The following is an 18,756-nucleotide window of genomic DNA, read 5'->3' as shown; positions in this document are numbered from 1 at the left end:
TTTGATGAGGTTTGGGTGGCTGGTTAGGGCAGGATGTAAAATTTAGGGTTTTGGGGTTTTACAGAGATGAGGGAAACTAGGGTTTAGCTGTTGGGATGGGGCAGAGGCTAAGGTCGAGTGTAGGGAATGTTGTAAAGGGGCTGTGGTTGAATTATGGATGAGTTTTGATGGTTGGTTAAGGCTGCAATTAAATTAGGGTTTAGGGAATTCAAATAAAATAGAAAGGGGGATGTAGAGGATTAAGAAGAAGGGTTATTTGCAGAATTCTGTAAATAACTTACTTACAATGGAAGAACTTCAATGGCAGCAACCTTGAACACGGTTTTGAAGAATAACCTCCCGATCTACAAGATGCAAGGAGTCGTAGGAGATCCACCTACCCTTCCACCTTGGTATGACTCACAAGGTTGTCTTGATATGACTCATAAGACTCACTCTCAATGGAGATAACCAGCAGCAACAATGGCAGCAGCAAAGAGATCGAATTTTTCAAAGTCCCAATTGTGGGGGAGCCTCTCACGTTTTCATTAATAAATAATATAGCCTAAGGCCCAATCCTTTTACAAATCTAAAACCTCTCCCTCTAAAAATCGTGGAGAGGGTGGGGGGGGGGGGGAACAAAACATAGCTTTAAAACAATTACTTAAAAGATGCTCTAAGAGCCAATAGGATCAAAACAAAACTAGCCAATAGAAAAGAGCCACTTAAATTGGACCATTGGTTGGACTGGTTCAATTTAAGAGCTAAAAAAAAAAACTAAGTATAGAATGAACTAAAGCTAAAATAAACCAAGTATAAAACTAAGCTAAGGCTCCAACTATGGCCCTATGGTTAGGGCAGCTTGTCTTCCTTGCGGATGCTTGGATTTGCATCACCTTCTCTAACGCCTTGGGTCGCCTAGCCGCAGTGACAACTATGATGATCATATAATTTAAGAATGGGCTAAGATTCCTTCAGGATCATGTAAATGGCCCCCTTTAAATGAGTCCCAGATCTGCCATGTGGCAAATAGAATGGAGCCCAAATTTTATGGACAAGTAGATATGTAGGTCCCCTGTTCCATGTAAGTTTCAGCCCGAATGGAGTTTGCCAAGTGGCAAAATGGGGCTTAGTAAGATCCAGGAAATGGGAGAGTGCAGAGTATTGGTCAGAGTAAGTACACTTAATGTAATTCCAGCTGGAGATAAAGCCAACTAGAACCAGAACCAGGATCTGCTTGGGTTTAATGCAATCGGCTAGGGCAGAATGGATGATTAGATAAAATTAGGGTTAGGGTTTGATGGTATGGGTAGGATAAGTTGATGTGGAGGAGTCTCCTATTGAAGGTCTTGAAGTGTTCTAATGGAGTTACAGATATAAACTAAGATAGGTATCGATTTAGGGATTGGGTTTTGGGTTTTGGGAAAGTGAAAGGAGAAGAGATCTAGGGTTTGGAGTTGGGGTTAGGGCAGAGATTCAGGTCGAGTCTTCCTTGGGCAGTAAGGACTACTCGATCCAAGTTTGGGTGGATCCTAATGGTTGGATTGTCCTAGGCAGAAAATACGTTATGGGGAATGTAGTTCATGTGGGGGAATGGTTAAGGTTGGGTTAGAGTATTAGGAGAAGAGGGGATTGGGCATTATATGCTTTCTTGTTGTTGGATGGATCCTTGAACTGACAGCAGATCTGAATAACTGAGCTATGAATCTTCACACACTCGGCAGTAGCAAACTTGAACAAACTTGAATGCACTCGAAGGAGAGAAGCAGTGAACTAGTGAAGGCTATCTCAGCTTCACCTTCACAGCCTATCTCAGGACAGTGGAATGCATTAAAGCAATATTCTTCTTTATTAAATCGTCCGGGGGGCTCAATTGAGCTCTTACATTATATAGCCTTTAAGGCTGGACAGAAAATAAATTCTAACTATGACTAGGAGTCAAAATAGAAATAGGAATGCTAACTAGGACTAGGACTCAAAATAGAAATAGGAATGCTAACTAAGACTAGGACTTCTAATTAGGATTCAAACTTGCACTAGGAATCCTAACTTAGAATTACAACTCAATAAAGAATGATAAAAAACAAATACTAATTTAAATCCTAACAACCCCACGACTGCTGCTGGTGTAGGGAAATTCCCCTACACCTACCCGATGGTTACTTATGCTGGTGTAGGGAAGAATCCCTACACCTGCGGCTGGTTTTAGACAGCCAGTTTACATCAACACTTGCATGACATACATGGTGATGCATGCCAATGCAAGGGGTATATTATTGAATTTTGAGTCTGAAAGTTGACATGAGGCCTGTCCTGACTGTCCCCTGTTTATCTAATGGTTTGAAATTGTCACATCATCCTCCCTCATGGCAGAATTAGATTGGGAGAGGCCTCTCTACACTGGACTGTGTAAAGGCAAAATCGCCAGTGTAGTGTTAATATTACTTTATTTTCTTGATACAAAAACAACAGATCAGCCTTATGCCAACTAAATGGGGTTGGCGACATGGATCCTTGCCCTCCAATCAGCTATATTTGAGGTCATACTTGGTACAAGGCCTAAGCTATGCATGCCTTTCCTCACTACTTCTCCTAGGGTCATTTTAGGTATGCCTCTGGCTCTTCTAGGTCCTTCTATCTGAATCAAAGCACTCCTCCGTACTGGAGCATCTAAAAGCCTCCATTGAACATGACCATGCCATCTCAAAACGACTTTCTCGAGCTTATCATGTATCAGAGCTACTCTCAAGTCTCAAATTAGCTCTGATATGATCATTCCTTACTTTATCCTTCCTAGTTTTGCCACTCATCCATCTCAACATTCTTATCTCCGCTACATTGAGTTTATCTATATGATGCTTCTTAACTGTCCAACATTCTGAACCATACAACACATAACAGGTTGTATTATTGTCCTATACAATTTTCTGTTGTAATACGGGATTCGAGGGTAGAATTGTCCTAGGGATAATCTTACAATCGTGTCTATCACTTGTTAGCTTGGCACCAATTTTTTTGAACATGTTTTCCATGTGACCATTTGTCCATTTGGTGAGTGTCAGACTGTCAGGCCAAACATTTTTCCCCACATTGCGAGATAAAGTTTTTGAACATGTTTTCCATGTCTCCATTTGTCCATTTGGTGAGTGTCAGCCCAAACATATTACCCCACATTGTGAGATAAAGTTTTTGAACATATTTTCCATGTCTCCATTTGTCCATCTGGTGAGTGTCAGCCCAAACATATTTCCCCATATTGCGAGATGAAGTTTCAGAAACTGGTTGATAGTCAACTTAGGCAACTTTGGTCAGTTACTGAAAATACTAGGGTGAAAGATCAATACAGGGTGGGCCAGTTGGTTGAGATGGCACCTGAACATGTGGTATATTCACCAGAAAATAGTTGGTTTGACCAGATCAGCCTTCAACATGGCTGAAAATTGTGGATTGCCAAAACAGGCTACACCCTTGATTTACACCCCGGCTGGTGTCTCTCAGGGTTAACCTTAACCATGACCATGTCTCCAGGTTTGAACTCCATGTAACGTCGGTGACGATCAACACTTGCTTTGTGAACATCATTGCTGAGAGCAATCCGTCTTTGAACATCAGTGTGCACTTCGGTGATGTGGAGCAAAAACTCATCGGCTTCTACTCTGACCCTTGTTTGAGGGGGTAGAAGAACAAGATCAATGGGATCCTTGGCTAAACTCCAACTAATCAGCTTGCTTCTACTTTTGACCAAAGTATCTACTTTGGACCTACCCAAATTACCCATTCAAGAACAGATCCTGGTTATTGGCTTCTAGTTGTTCTCTTACCAATCAGCTTGTTTTGATTGTAAAACTTGAATAAAAATTGAAACTTGAACTAAAACTTGAATGAGATCTTCGAAGAACCACCCGGTCTTCACACCGCAAGGTGTCGATTGGATCGAAACCAATCGCACCAGCCTTGATCAGGCACAAGACAATCTCCTTGGAGAAGAAACAAGTTGCAGCATCAGCTTCAAGAGTTAATTAGTTTTTTAAACATTCAATAGGGGAAAGAGAAGCCCCACGAATGGCTTTTATTAAAGGCCTAAAGCAAGAAGCCCCTAGCCGACTCTATAACAAAACACAGCCTCTCTCAAATTCGTGGAGAGGTGTGGACCCAACTTATAATTAAAACAAATAAAAGAAAGGTGACTCAAGTCACTTAAATTGAACCACTGGTCCAAGCCAGTTTTGGACTGGTTCAATTTAAGACACTAAAACATGAAAATAAACCAAGTATAGAAGCTAATCCCGTATGCAACCTAATTACCCATATTTTAGGTCCATAAAAGTGACCTATTACATTAAAAACCCTTGGGCTCAAAGGCCCAACATGTTTATAAGCCAACCCTAGACTTATTCCTAAGCAAAGAAGCCCAATTTGGTGATAAATCTGCATCACAGGCTTACTTGATGGGCTGTGTAAACCAACATATTCCCTATATTATAGTTCATCCTTATTTTATAGTTTTACATGATATTTCCAATATGGTGAATCAGTAATATCCGTATATTAATTAAATTGTTATAAATGAAATAAAACTACTGAGTATTATAACATCACATCATAAACATAATAATATGAGAATGTAATAAAATAATGTCTTGGATGCCTTTTCTGCTATGAATGGTTATAAAGAAGGGATCCTCTTCCCCTATTCCCATTCACCTTGATGTCTTTGTTGCATGGATATGTGTAAGTATCAAAGCTTTCAAATGGGATTCAGGTTTTCTAGTAGTACATATATAATTCTAGGGAGGGGATCAATATGCTAGCAGGCATGGTACAAGATTTCGCGAAATATCGCCGATATATCAACATATTTTGGAAATCTCGAGCCATCCGAGACGAAATGCCCAAGCGAATTGAAAAAAGTACATATTTCGGCGAAATTTCGAGATATTTTGGTCATGTACCGAAATATCGACCGAAACTGTTACAAAGGCTTAAAAGCCTCACGTGACCAAGGTTTAAGATTTCGCGATATATCGGTATCTTGGGCTTACCGAGATATCCGAAATATTCCGAAATTTCGCCGAATTATTGCATTTTTTCTGCAATATTTCGGCAGTCCATCTCAGTGGGTTTTTGGCCATATCTAGGCCTAATACTTCATGGACACCCTTATTTAAGCTAAATAAACACATTTAAACCTTCATATTGCAAAAAAAAATGAACTCAAAGTGGTGTTTTTGTTAGAGTTACTAGTAGTTATGTTCTAAGGGTAGTTTGGGAACTAGCCTGTTAACTAGTTGCCCTGTTTTGTAATTTCTATCTTTTTCCCTTTTTTACTGTTTACCTCCTTAGGGAGGTGTATGTAATTCCTTTACTTCTACTAATGAATCAATATAGCTGTGGAGAGATATCTCTCACCCACACAAGTTACAACCGAAATATTATTCCTCCATTCTCTTGTTCTCTTCTTCTTCTCCATCTTCTTCTCCTTCACTTACCTATATTCCCAACCTAGAAACCAACTTGGTATCAGAGCCAAAAGGTTTGAGAGTCGTATCACCACTCTTTTCCACATTTTTTCCCTCTCTTTGAAATCCTTTGAGTTCTAGGATTTCAAAGAAGAGGTTCATATGTAAATCCTTTGCTGAAGTAATATGACATAGGTTTTCTACAACCTATTTGGTGATTGAAGATGGTCCTTGAGATAGTGTGGAGCTCCTTTGAAGTTATTTTCAAGTAAACCAATCAGCAGCCTAGGGTTCCGCCAGATCAAGGTTGCAGACCATCTCAGTCCTTCTTTCGATATCTTTTTGGAGCTTGGAATAGCTCAATAGAATCGATCTGGGTCCCTTCTATGCTCCAAGTGTGCCTCCTTGATGAATGAAGGTATTGTTCAAGCATAGCTCGGTTTCATTGGAACTGTTACGCTGCCATTTCCGCCAGCTCAAGGTTGAATCAATGGCTCACTTCATTTCAGCATGGGTTTGACTGTTGGACCAGCCCATTAGGATCGTACAGGGGTCCTATTTATTGTGCTTGTGGTCCTCTTTGATGGATGAGAGCATCTTTTGAGCCCACCTCAGTTTCGTGGTGACAGATTTTCTGCCCAGGTAAGCCCGATAATGCTGTATTGTCCTTGTTCTTGCATTTAGGGTATGTGGGGCTTCTTGTTTGGTTGAGAAGTGATTATGAATATCTGTATGTGAGTATTGGAGCTTGTTTAAGCTTTTTCTTATTGGGGAGTGTGGGAGTGAAGCTTTTTTCTTCTTTGGAATCTCTGTTTTGTGTGTTGGGATAATTTTTGTGGGTTGAGTGTGCACTCCCCGGGCTGTTATCTGTTTATGGTCAAGTGCTATTTCCCATACACTATGGTTGATACACCTACATCGAACTTGGTTCGGCTACCTCACGACCTCTCCCCACAGCTCCTCCCGTTGTCTATGAGAATGTGCCTACACAGATTTCCTTTGTGAAACTTGATGACACTAACTATTTGGATTGGTCACACTCAGTAAGGCTTTCACTAAGAAGCAAACGGAAACTTGGCTATATTACGGTACCATTACCGCTCCCGAGCCTACCTCACCTACTTATGAACAATGGGAAGCCGACAATTCTACGATCGTGACATGGCTGATTTTCTCTATGACCCCGAGATTGAACGGAGGTTTATAAGAAAGGAGATGCCAAGGCCATCCGGGACAGCGTTTCACAAACTTATGATCGGGTGGGTGACTGCGCAAGGTCTACCGGCTTCACCAAAAGATCAACTCCATGCGACAAGGTGATAGGACCATTTCGAGTACTATAATGCCTTTCTTGGCCTCTTGGAGGAATATGATCACTACAGAGATCTTCACTAAGGACCCGGAGGATGAGGCTAAGGTCTATCGGACTCTTGAAAAAGAGCGTGTCTTTACCTTACTTGGTGGTCCGAATCCGACTATGAGCCTATCGGACTTGAGATCTTAGGCCGGTCTCCCTTCCCATCTCTTAGTGAGGTCTGTAGTTACTTACAGAGTGAGGAGACTAGACGTGTTGCAATGGAGCCAGCTTCTGTATCTTCTCTTGAGAGGTCAACCCTCAACTCCAGTTCTTCCGGCGACACCCGTGGAGGTGGTCGTGGCCCGGGGCCTGGCCGAGAGGTAGCTAACACAGTAGAGACAGTGGGTGCCAATAGTGTTGGTAGGGACCGTTTTAAATGTGACCCTTGTGGGAGAACTGGACATACCAAGGATCGGTATTGGTCTCTTCATGGTCGTCCTCCTAGCACACGTAGTCGTGGTGGCTGTAGAGGGGGAGCCCGAGCTCACTCTGTGATGACTGAGGCAGATACTATACCGGATGACCCCACCTTTATGGAGACAGTGGTTCGACGGGTCATGTCACAGCTTAGCACATCTTCTACACTTTCTGTAGCCAGCTCGTCATCATCCTCGACCTTACAGTCTCTACTTGACCTCTCTTGCAGCCCGTCTTGGGTCATTGACTCGGTGCTACGACCATATGGACGTCCCATAATTATGATTCCTATACCATTTGCTCTGGTAAGGATAAGGTTAGAATTGCTGATGGCTCCCTATCCTCCATCTCTGGTAAGGGTAGTATTCCTGTAACCTCGTCTATTTCTCTTTCTTACTTCTTCATGTTCCTAACCTTACGGTTAATCTCTTATCTCGTGAGTCACTGACAAAATCTTTGAATTGCTCCGTCACATTTTTCCCTTCTCACGTTGTCTTTTTCGGATTTGGTGACGAAGAGGATTATTGGTAGTGGACGTGAAGAGCAAGGCCTTTATTTTTTTGACCCTTTTCTGCCACATGCTCGATCTTATGTGTGTGGTCATACGAGAGTAGTTCTGTGGAGTCTTTATGTTATGGCATAGGCGTCTTGGCTATCCATCTTTGTTGTAATGAGGAAACAATTGCCTCACTTATTTTCTTCTGTTGTTTCTTCTCATGTTTTTCAATGTGAACCATGCATGTTTGCCAAACATTGTCGTTCCTCTTATCCATATCATGGTAATAGAACTGTTGCTCCTTTTCATCTTGTGCACACTGATGTTTGGGGACCTTCTCCTACTACCTCTTTATTTGGTTATCGTTATTTTGTGTCCTTTATTGATGATTTCTCTCGTGCTACTTGGACTATTTTGATGAAACATAAAAGTGATGTTTGTGATGCGTTTAAAACCTTCTATCAGATGATTCTTACTCAGTTTGACACCCGAATCAAAGTTGTTCGATCTGATAAAGGGGGGGAATACATGTTTAGTGGTCTCCAAAACTTCTTTACTGATAATGGCATTCTCCATCAGCTAGCGTGTGTTGACACTCCCCAACAAAATGGGGTTGCTGAGAGGAAGAATCGCCATTTATTAGAGGTCACCCGTAGTCTCTTGTTTGGTATGCATGTCCCCAAAACCTTTTGGTCCGCTGCTCTTCTCACTGCTTCTTTCCTCATCAATCGCATGCCTACCAAACTTCTTGACTACAAATCTCCCTTGGACATTTTATCTCCCAAAGTTTCAGCTTTCTCTCTTCCCCCTAAGGTCTTTGGTTGTGTTTGTTATGTGCATGTAAACAAATTTGCCCGCACTAAACTTGATCCCAAAGCTCTCAAGTGTCTCTTCCTTGGGTACTCTTCTACTACCAAGGGCTACAAGTGCTATCACCCTTCTTCTCGCCGGTGTCTTATCTCAAAGGATGTCACCTTTCTTGAATCCCTTCCTTTCTTTGCCCCTTCTCAGCATCCTCTTCAGGGGGAGAAGTGTGGAAGTGAACAGGCTGCTGATTTTCTTCATTCTCCTCTTCCTATCTCTCCTTTTATGTTTGACATTGGTACACACAGGACTGTGGATGTGGTTAATACTAGTGATCAATCTCAATTAGATGTGAACACGGTGGTGGTTGAAAGTGGTCCTAGTAAGGAGAAGGATTACCACATTACATACGAAAGGGTGAAGGCGTACATAATCAAAGAAAGCAAACCTACCAAGAGTCCTCTTTGGATCCAGATCCACATTTTGAGCTTCATCACTCTCAGTCAGGTGACATCCCTTCTCCTCCTTGTGATTTAGACCTTCCTATTGCTGTTAGAAAAGGGAAAAGAGCTTGTACTAATCCTATAGCCCAGTTTATTTCCTATGATGCTCTTTCTCCCACAAGTATGGCCTTTATTACTGCTCTTTCTACAAGCTTCTATTCCCAGGAATGTCATCGATGCTATGTCTGAGGAAATGATGGCCCTTGAGAAGAATGATACTTGGCAATTGGTGGACCTTCCTAAGGGACGTGTCCCAGTTGGCTGCAGATGGGTCTATACAATCAAATATAAATCTGATGGCGGTGTCGAAAGATACAAAGCAAGGTTGGTTGCCAAGGGATACAATCAAGTCTATGGGATCGACTATCGGGAGACGTTTGCTCCTGTGGCCAAGCACAATTCTATAAGAGTCCTCTTATCCTTGGCTGCCAATAATGATTGGCCTTTATACCAGTTAGATGTGAAGAATGCTTTCCTTCACGGTGACTTGGAAGAAGAGGTGTACATGTAAACCCCTCCTGGCTTCAAAATGCCTTCAGCTGAAGGGAAAGTGTGCCTTCTCAAGAAAGCACTATATGGTCTCAAACAATCTCTCAAGGCATGGTTTGAGCGCTTCCGACAGGCTATTATGAGAAATGGGTATTCCCAGAGTCAAGCTGATCACACTCTCTTTACCAAGCGGGGCAATGGAACTATCACAACCCTCATTGTTTATGTTGACGATATTGTGGTCACAGGGGGTGATATAACTGAAATAAGTAAACTGAAAGACTACCTGGCACAACAGTTTGAAATCAAAGATCCGGGTCCCTTCGGTACTTCTTAGGGATTGAAGTATCAAGAACCAAGAAAGGAATCAACATATGTCAACAGAAGTTTGTCCTTGATTTGTTGACAGAGACAGGGATGTCAGGCTGTAAACCAGCAAATTCTCCCATTGAGCAGAATCATAAACTGGGAGAAGATTGTGGTTCTCCTTTGGTTGATGCGGGAAAGTACCAACGGCTAGTGGGGAAGCTTATCTATCTTGCTATGACTCGCCCAGATATCTCCTATGCAGTGGGAGTGGTGAGCCAATTCATGCATGCTCCCAAGAGTGGTCACTTAGATGCTGTGTACCGCATTATTAGGTATTTGAAGTCTTCTCCAGGGAAAGGACTATTATATGCCAAACACAATCACTCGAGAGTGGAAGGCTTCACTGATGCTGATTGGGCTGGCTCCATTACAGACAGAAGATCTACCTCTGGCTATTGTACCTTTGTGGGAGGTAATTTGGTTACTTGGAGAAGCAAAAAACAGCATGTTGTAGCCAAATCGAGTGCAGAAGCAGAATTTCGAGCCATGGCTCATGGTGTTTGTGAACTCATATGGTTGAAAAGGCTTGTTCAGGAACCGGGATTTGCTATTGAAGGCCCTATGAGACTCTCTTGTGACAACAAGGCTGCCATCGATGTGCCCATAATCCGGTTCAACATGACCGAACCAAGCACATTGAGGTTGATAGGCACTTCATCAAGGAGAAGATTGATTCGCCACATTTGTACTCCGTTTGTGCGGTGGTGATCAGCTAGCGACATCTTCACTAAAGCTCTTGCTTTTCCTCGCTTTAGTACACTCTTAAGCAAGTCGGGAATGCATGATATATATTCTCCAGCTTGAGGGGGAGTGTTAGAGTTACTAGTAGTTATGTTCTAAGGGTAGTTTGGGAACTAGCCTGTTAACTAGTTGCCCTGTTTTGTAATTTCTATCTTTTTCCCTTTTTTACTGTTTACCTCCTTAGGGCGGTGTATGTAATTCCTTTACTTCTACTAATGAATCAATATAGCTGTGGAGAGATGTCTCACACACACAAGTAACAACCGAAATATTATTCCTCCATTCTCTTGTTCTCTTCTTCTTCTCCATCTTCTTCTCCTTCACTTACATATATTCCCAACCTAGAAACCAACTGTTTTGGGCTTGCACCCTTGATTGACAGTATACGGTCGCCGACCCTAATGTATAAATAGTTAAATGCACATTGATTAGGCAGTCAAAGACATAAAAGAAATTTAAACAAACTAATTAAAACTCATAAGACATTATTCATAAATCATATTCTCATAAACTCCATAATAGTCAATGATTCAATACTCAATAGCTTAATACTTTAATAGGCAATACACAAAGTCACAAGTTCACAAATCACAACTTACAACTTACAAGAGTATAAGACTCACAAGACTCACAAGTCATAAGTGCTAATAATAATTGTTGTGCCTTCCTGGATCAACCCCACTCATGCTCCGCTGGAGTCGACGTCCATTGCTCTCTGTTTGAAGGACATATGTGGACCACGGTATAGTTTCGGAGAAGAAACGAGTGTAGTCATCTACAACTGTCATGTAAATGGAGTCATCAACATGCTATAGGTAACCTATCCTAGGATATGGCTTAGGGTTACCAATCGGTCCAGCCCGGGAAGAAGATGATCCAGTATGAGATGATGTCGGCGGAAGCGGCATTGGCACTGGCAGCATGAATGGCTGATGAGGTCGGTAGCTAGGGTATGCAAAGATGTCATCCACAAAAGATGATTCAGTATGTCCCTGGGACTGGGACTGGGAGTCATAGTCCCCTACCCCACTAAACTGCCCATATTCATTTCCATATCTATATCCACCGTGAGGTTGTGATGCACTATAATCCGATGACAATGGAGTGGTATGTGCGTCAAAAGATGGGGCACGCCAATGCCCAGTCGATCCTCCCTCCCTATTACCCATACTCAAACTGCCAACAAAGCTAGATAAGTCATCAATGTCCATATAATCAGCTTATAATTGTGTTTGTCGACCCTTACACTTCCTGCTGTATGGTTGTATGGGGGCTTGTGAGGGTGCCGGTGTGGGGTCACGTGCACCGTGGTCCGTATCCTGTGTGGCATGATCAAATTGTGTCTCTCCAGTATCGGACTGGCTCTACATGCACCGTATCCTCGCCTACCACATAACGCTCTCGCATTCTAGCAAATGCTTCACCACCACCACCACCACCACCACCATCATCACCTGAGGACCTAGACCAGTCATCATCATCAACAACATTGCCACCAGTGGGCTGGAATGGTATGGGTGATGCTTCTCGTGCATGTATCTGACCCTCGTCAGCCATATAATCATCCACATCAGCACAAATCTCGGAAGCTATCATGGTGTTTGGCCTACCTCCCTCCTGATCCAACACCGGCTCACCTTTATCCCTCACCCAATCCACAATGGGGTCCTCATCGTCTGAGTCAACTTGAAAGATGTCGGCGAGGTCAATAGTGCCCTTTTGTCCCTCATGTCCCTTGCGTATGTGTTGCAGTTTCAGCCACAAGTTGTAGTGCACATACACCATGTCAGATAGACGTTCGGACCCCAATCTATTGCACCTCTTGGAGTGGATGAGCGCAAACGTACTTTAGTTCCTCTCACAGCCAGATGCGGAACATGTTTGGGCAAGGACCTTGGTTGCTATTCTCCTTAAATTCTCAGCCGATTCCCCATACAACACCCACCATTCAGCTGCATTACAAGTGTACAACAAAAAAAGACGTGTTAAATGTTGTTTCAAGTTTCAACTTTCAATACATATGTAATTTAATAGAATTAGATATTGAATTGAGTACCAGCATCACCGCGTGCTCTGCCTTGTATTGCAGCCATAGTACTAAAACTCGCGAAATTTCGGTCGAGATATCGAATATTTCGAGTATCTCGACCTGTCCGAAACGAAACGCAAGTCCGATATGAAAAAAATGCAATATTTCGAATATTTCGGAAATTTCAGTGAAATTTCGAAAACTTCGGTCATCTCTGATGCAGATCCAAGCACTAGGAAGAAGAAGCCGAAGCCATTACTTGGCTGTTTTTTATTTTCGTTGGAGCCTTATTTTTCCATACTTAGTTTTTTAGTGTTTTAGGGGTAAAACAGTCTTTTTATTTACTTAACTGTTGCTTAGTTATTCCCTCCACGATTTTAGAGGGATAGGTTATTTTATTTGTTTGTTTTGTTTGTTTAAATTTGTACTCCTATTTAGAGTACAAGTATGCTGATTGTAATTAGGAATCAGATTAGGCATCACTAGTCCTAATCTGACTAGGATTGTATCTAGGATTTAGAACTAGGATTCCTAGTTCAAATCTGAATATTTTGTAAGGCCTTTGGCCCCCCTTTCTTATTATAAATAGAGTAGTTGTGGGCAGGCTCCCCCACAAAATTTTGCATTAAAAAAAACTCTTGTTTCAACCTGAAACTGCTGCCTGCGTGCTGCTGCCTCTGCTCCTCTGCGAGCTTGCATCCTTGTGGACTCAAGGTGGTGGAGGGTGGGTGGACTCCTGCGACTCCTTGCACTGTGAAGGTCGGGAGGCTCTATCAATCTTCAAGCTGCTGCCTTATCTCTGCATTACAGTAAGTGAACCTGCTTCCCTTTGTTTTCCTTTATACAGACCTGATCTATTTCCCTTCTCCCATCACTTTTGACCTCCATTAAACCTGCAACTTAATTCTGCCCCCTACAGCAGAATTTGAAAACCCATGCAAACCTTATCTCTGTATTACATGCATATTTACAGGATTTCAACTTTGCCCTCAAATACAAGTCAGGAAAGGAAAATACAGTGGCTGATGCACTGAGTAGAAAAGTCCTGACCTTGAGCACTTTTTCAGCCCATGCACTTAGCATCGAGCAGATCAGAGATGAGTATGCTAGTGATAATGACTTTCAAGTCCTATATGCTGATTTGAAGCAGGGTGGACAGCACCCTAAATATTCATTACATGATGGTTACCTATTCTTAGGAACTCGGCTTTGTATTCCCGACTTATCCTTACGGCACCACATTATCAGGGAGTTACATGGAGGAGGTCTAGTAGGACACTTCGGGAAGGATAAAACCATCTTGCAGGTGACTGATCGGTACTATTGGCCTCACTTGGCCAAGGATATAGAGCATGTAATCCGGAGGTGTCGAGTTTGCCAGCTAGCTAAAGGTACCAAACAAAATACGGGCCTCTATTCACCACTGCCGCTCCCTCACCAGCCGTGGGTTGATCTCAGTATGGATTTCGTACTTGGACTACCCCCTACCAAAGACAGATTTGACTCCATCATGGTGGTAGTTGACAGATTCACCAAGATGGCTCACTTCATTCCTTGTCGAAGAACACTTGATGCTTCCCACATTGCCAAACTGTTCTTCAAGGAGATTGTTTGTATCCATGGGTTACCCGGTACCATCGTATCCGATCGTGACGTGAAGTTTATGAGTTACTTCTGGAAGACTCTATGGTTGAAGACAAACACCAAGCTTTTGTTCTCTACTGCATTCCATCCCTAGACTGACGGACAAACAGAAGTAGTCAACAGGAGCCTTGGAAATTTGCTGCGGTGTTTGGTCCGAGATTATGAGAAGACGTGGCCCTCTATCCTTGACATTGCTGAGTTTGCATACAACAGCTCCGTGAATAGGACCACCGGTTGTACTCCTTTCGAGATTCTCCTTGGGATACAACCCTGGCGTCCAATTGATCTCATTCCCTTACCCCCTTAAGCTCGGGTAAGTGTTGAAGCAGATGAATTCCTCCTCCATATCACCGAAGTGCACGCAAATGTTCGACGCAAGATTGCCCTCAGTACTGATCACTACAAATCCACTGCCGACAAGCATCACCAATTCGTAGAGTTCAAGCCTGGAGACATGGTCATGGTACGGGTGAATCCAGAGAGACACCAACCGGGTGTCAACTGTAAGCTACATCCAAAGAAGATGGGTCCATACAAGGTGCTGAAACGTATTGGGCCTAATGCTTATGTTCTAGAGTTGCCTGATGATATGGGCATTAGCAATGTTTTCAACGTGGCTGATCTATATTTGTATACGGGGCATCATTCAGATGATGGTGATTCAGAGAACATGTTGCGGCTGCCCCAATTGAAGCCACCTATGGAAGATGTGATTGAAGAGGTTCTGGACGATATGCACAAGACAACTCGTCAAGGTGCCGGTTACCACACTTTCCTTGCCAAGTGGTAAGGTTGCCCACGCCAGGACAGCACTTGGATCCATGCCGCTGACTTCAAGAAGCTTGATCCGGAGTTATATGATCGCTATATGGCATTCACCCATTCATCGGAGATGAATGTTTCTAAGCCGGGGAGAGCTGATGCAGATCTAAGCACTAGGAAGAAGAAGCCGAAGCCATGACTTGGCTGTTTTTTATTTTCGTTGGAGCCTTATTTTTCCATACTTAGTTTTTTAGTGTTTTAGGGGTGAAACAGTCTTTTTATTTACTTAAGTGTTGCTTAGTTATTCCCTCCACGATTTTAGAGGGATAGGTTATTTTATTTGTTTGTTTTGTTTGTTTAAACTTGTACTCCTATATAGAGTACAAGTATGCTGATTGTAATTAGGAATCAGATTAGGCATCACTAGTCCTAATTTGACTAGGACTATATCTAGGATTTAGAACTAGGATTCCTAGTTCAAATCTGAATATTTTGTAAGGCCTTTGGCCCCCCTTTCTTATTATAAATAGAGTAGTCGTGGGCAGGCTCCACCATAAAATTTTGCATAAAAAAAAACTCTTGTTTCAACCAGAAACTATTGCCTGCGTGCTGCTGCCTCTGCTCCTCTGCGAGCTTGCATCCTTGTAGACTCAAGGTGGTGAAGGGTGGGTGGACTCCTGCGACTCCTTGCACTCTGAAGGTCAGGAGGCTCTATCAATCTTCAAGCTGCTGCCTTATCTCTGCATTACAGTAAGTGAACCTACTGCCCTTTGTTTTCCTTTATACAGACCTGATCTATTTCCCTTCTCCCATTACTTTTGACCTCCATTAAACCTGCAACTTAATTCTGCCCCCTACAGCAGAATTTGAAAACCCATGCAAACCCTAACTTCTTTACATCATTAGGATCCCTTAAACCTGCATATTAAAACCCTATAAGCCCCTTTCCTAAAATCTGCCCCTAAACCCTAGATCTCACAAATAGTCCATTTTCATAAGGCATCCTACCCGAAACCCTAGATTTCCAACCTCAACCAAATTTGATCCAACCTATACCATTAGACTCATAAAAACCTGCACTTCAATATCAAATAAACCCTAGTTCGAAACCCTAACCCTAACCCTAGTTTTTGACCTAATTACCTAAATCTGTCCATTCGGTCAGCCCTATTACATAACTTTGTTTCCCCTGGTTCCTAGTGGGCTTTGTGCTACCTAGGCTACATCAATCTCGTTTCGGAAATTTCAAAAATCTCGGTAATGTCAGTAATCTCGTTTCGAAAATTTCAGAAATCTCAGTCATTTTTGGCATTTTACACCCACAGAAAAATACCATATTTCGACGAAATTTCGGTATCTCGGAAATTTCGATCAGACTGAAACATCGAAACGAAACGAGATTTAGTACCATGATTGTAGCATCGGTTCCAAAACTTCCTAATGCATCCCTAAACATCTTTATCTACACCCATGTGGAAAATTAGTAGTTACTTATTACTAATTAGTAATTATTACTTGCTAATTATATTCCAAATGAATTCTAAAACTCACCTCATTGTTGCAAATAGCTTGTGGTTGACCATCTGGCTCCAATTTCTTCACTAGTTTCACAGCATCAATAAGTTGAGTTTCCAACCCAAGCCTATTATTATATTGATTCTTGGGGTTCAAGTAGTATGCTGAAATTTGACATATAGAAATGAGATATTGTCAAATGCATAGGTAATTAGTAAATAGTAATACTATGAATTAGTTACATAAACAAATTTACTCACCAGCCTTATGCAGTGGATGCATAAGTTGATTCTCCCAACGAGCATTAATGATATCCAAGAAGTGCTTGCTACTACGAGGAGCCACACTGTAGACACTATCTTTCATCAAGTCCATTGCAGCATATAGGACTGGCATGGTAGGGCCCTTGAGAGCGGAGTCAGCTATATGTAGAACTTTAACTACTGGCTCTAAAACTTTCACCACTTTGCTTAGTTTTGTCCAGAAGTCCTCAGATGACATGGTGGCTTGTGCTTCCCTCCCACTTGCAGTATTGGAACCCTTCCATCCAAACCACTCCTCAGAAGCAAACATACTTACTTCTTAGCTCGACCTTCTTTGTCTCAATGTTTTTTAGGGCAATATAGTTGGTGGCAAATCTTGTGATGCCCGGCCTCCCCAAGTCACCTCCACATTTTTTCCTCAATAGATTGAGTGCAAAGGAGTGGTTGAATACAAAGTTGGTGACTTGTCTTGCACTTTCAACCACAGTCTTCACCAACTTTAACTTCCCCATATCCTTTAGCATTAGATCAATGCAATGAGCTGCACAAGGAGTCCAGAAGAACCGGTACTTACTGTTGTTCATCATCTTCTCACCGGCCAGCTTGAAGTTGCTTCCGTTATCCGTTACAATCTGGACAACGTTCTCAATTCCCACATCTTTTTCAACCACTTTCTTCAACAATCTATAAATGTATTTTGCATCCCTTATCTCTGTGTATGCATCCACAGATTTGAGGAAAACTGTCCTCCCATCACAATAGACCATAAAATTGATGATGGACTTTCTTGTAGGCCCAGTCCAACCATCTTCCATTACAGTCACCCCATATGTCTCCCACATACTCCTCATCTCCCCAATGTACTCATCAATCTCAGACTTTTGTTGAGGTAAATAAACATTCATTACCTCATATGGGGTGGGCCCCTTGAACCCTGGGCCAGCCTCTGCAATTGTTTCAATCATTGTATCATAATGGGGGCCTTGTGCAGTGTTTGCTGGGATGGTATGGTATAGCATCCACTTAGCTATTGATTCTTTAACTAACCCCTTTATCCCCTTCCATGCTCCTTTGATTCTTGGTTGACTGCTTCCTTTCTTCCTATGTAGTTTAGGATCTGATGCTGATGGTGGTACTAGTACTGATAGAGGTGTTGGGGCTGCCTTCACACTTTGTGATCTTTTAAAAGGATTGAAAGATCTAGCTCCAAATGTGCCACCTCCTCCACTACCCCCTACTCTTTGTCTCTGCTGATCATCTTGAAAACTAACTTTACTCCTTGAAACAGTCCGTCGAAAATCCCTAGCCTGCTCTGCTGTTTGTATATCATCAGGTACTACATTGTCCTCCTCCTCATCATCATCATCGCAGTCATCATCATCATTATGGTATTGTCCTCCTCCTCCCATTGAACACTTCACTACATCCTCAAGTTGTTCACTTATTCTCTGCTTGTCAGCTTCCTCTTCTTCTTTCTCCTCAAACTCTCACCAATATCCCTAGCTACTTGCACAGGTGCCATATGACAACCTACAACATCTTTAGATCCTCCAGTCAGATGTTGTTTAAGTCTACTGGACCCACCTCCCAAAAACTGCATGTGACAATAGTTACATTGGGATTTTCTCTTATCCCCATCAATTGGAGTACCATGTAACCAAGCAATGTCACCCCTATGCTGCCTGGTTGGCCTCTGTTCTCTCTGCTTCCTCTGTTGACTACTTTCCCCTACCTTTTGCTTGCCCTTCGCACGTTGTCTTTCACGATCCGCCATAATAATACTTGTTTACTGCAATGTAAGTAAAACAAATAATTAAAAACTTAATGTAGAAGCACTTCAATTGAGACTTTTAGAATACTAAAACAATTGTATAGCTATTTAATATTTTCCCCCTAACCCTTATATTTTTCTCATAATTTTAATATAAA

The 18,756-nt window shown here is 42.2% G+C and overlaps 1 protein-coding gene across 1 annotated transcript in view; it reads left to right on the top strand.

Moving 5' to 3' along the window:
- Nucleotides 1-18,756, top strand: part of LOC122657898 (ATP-dependent RNA helicase DEAH11, chloroplastic-like) — a 50,470-nt gene that overhangs the window by 5,366 nt on the left and 26,348 nt on the right. The window lies entirely within an intron of this gene.

The sequence above is a fragment of the Telopea speciosissima genome, chromosome 4 (genome assembly GCF_018873765.1).
Source record: "Telopea speciosissima isolate NSW1024214 ecotype Mountain lineage chromosome 4, Tspe_v1, whole genome shotgun sequence".
NCBI classification, from domain to species: domain Eukaryota; kingdom Viridiplantae; phylum Streptophyta; class Magnoliopsida; order Proteales; family Proteaceae; genus Telopea; species Telopea speciosissima.
This window is presented reverse-complemented; position numbering and strand designations above follow the sequence as displayed.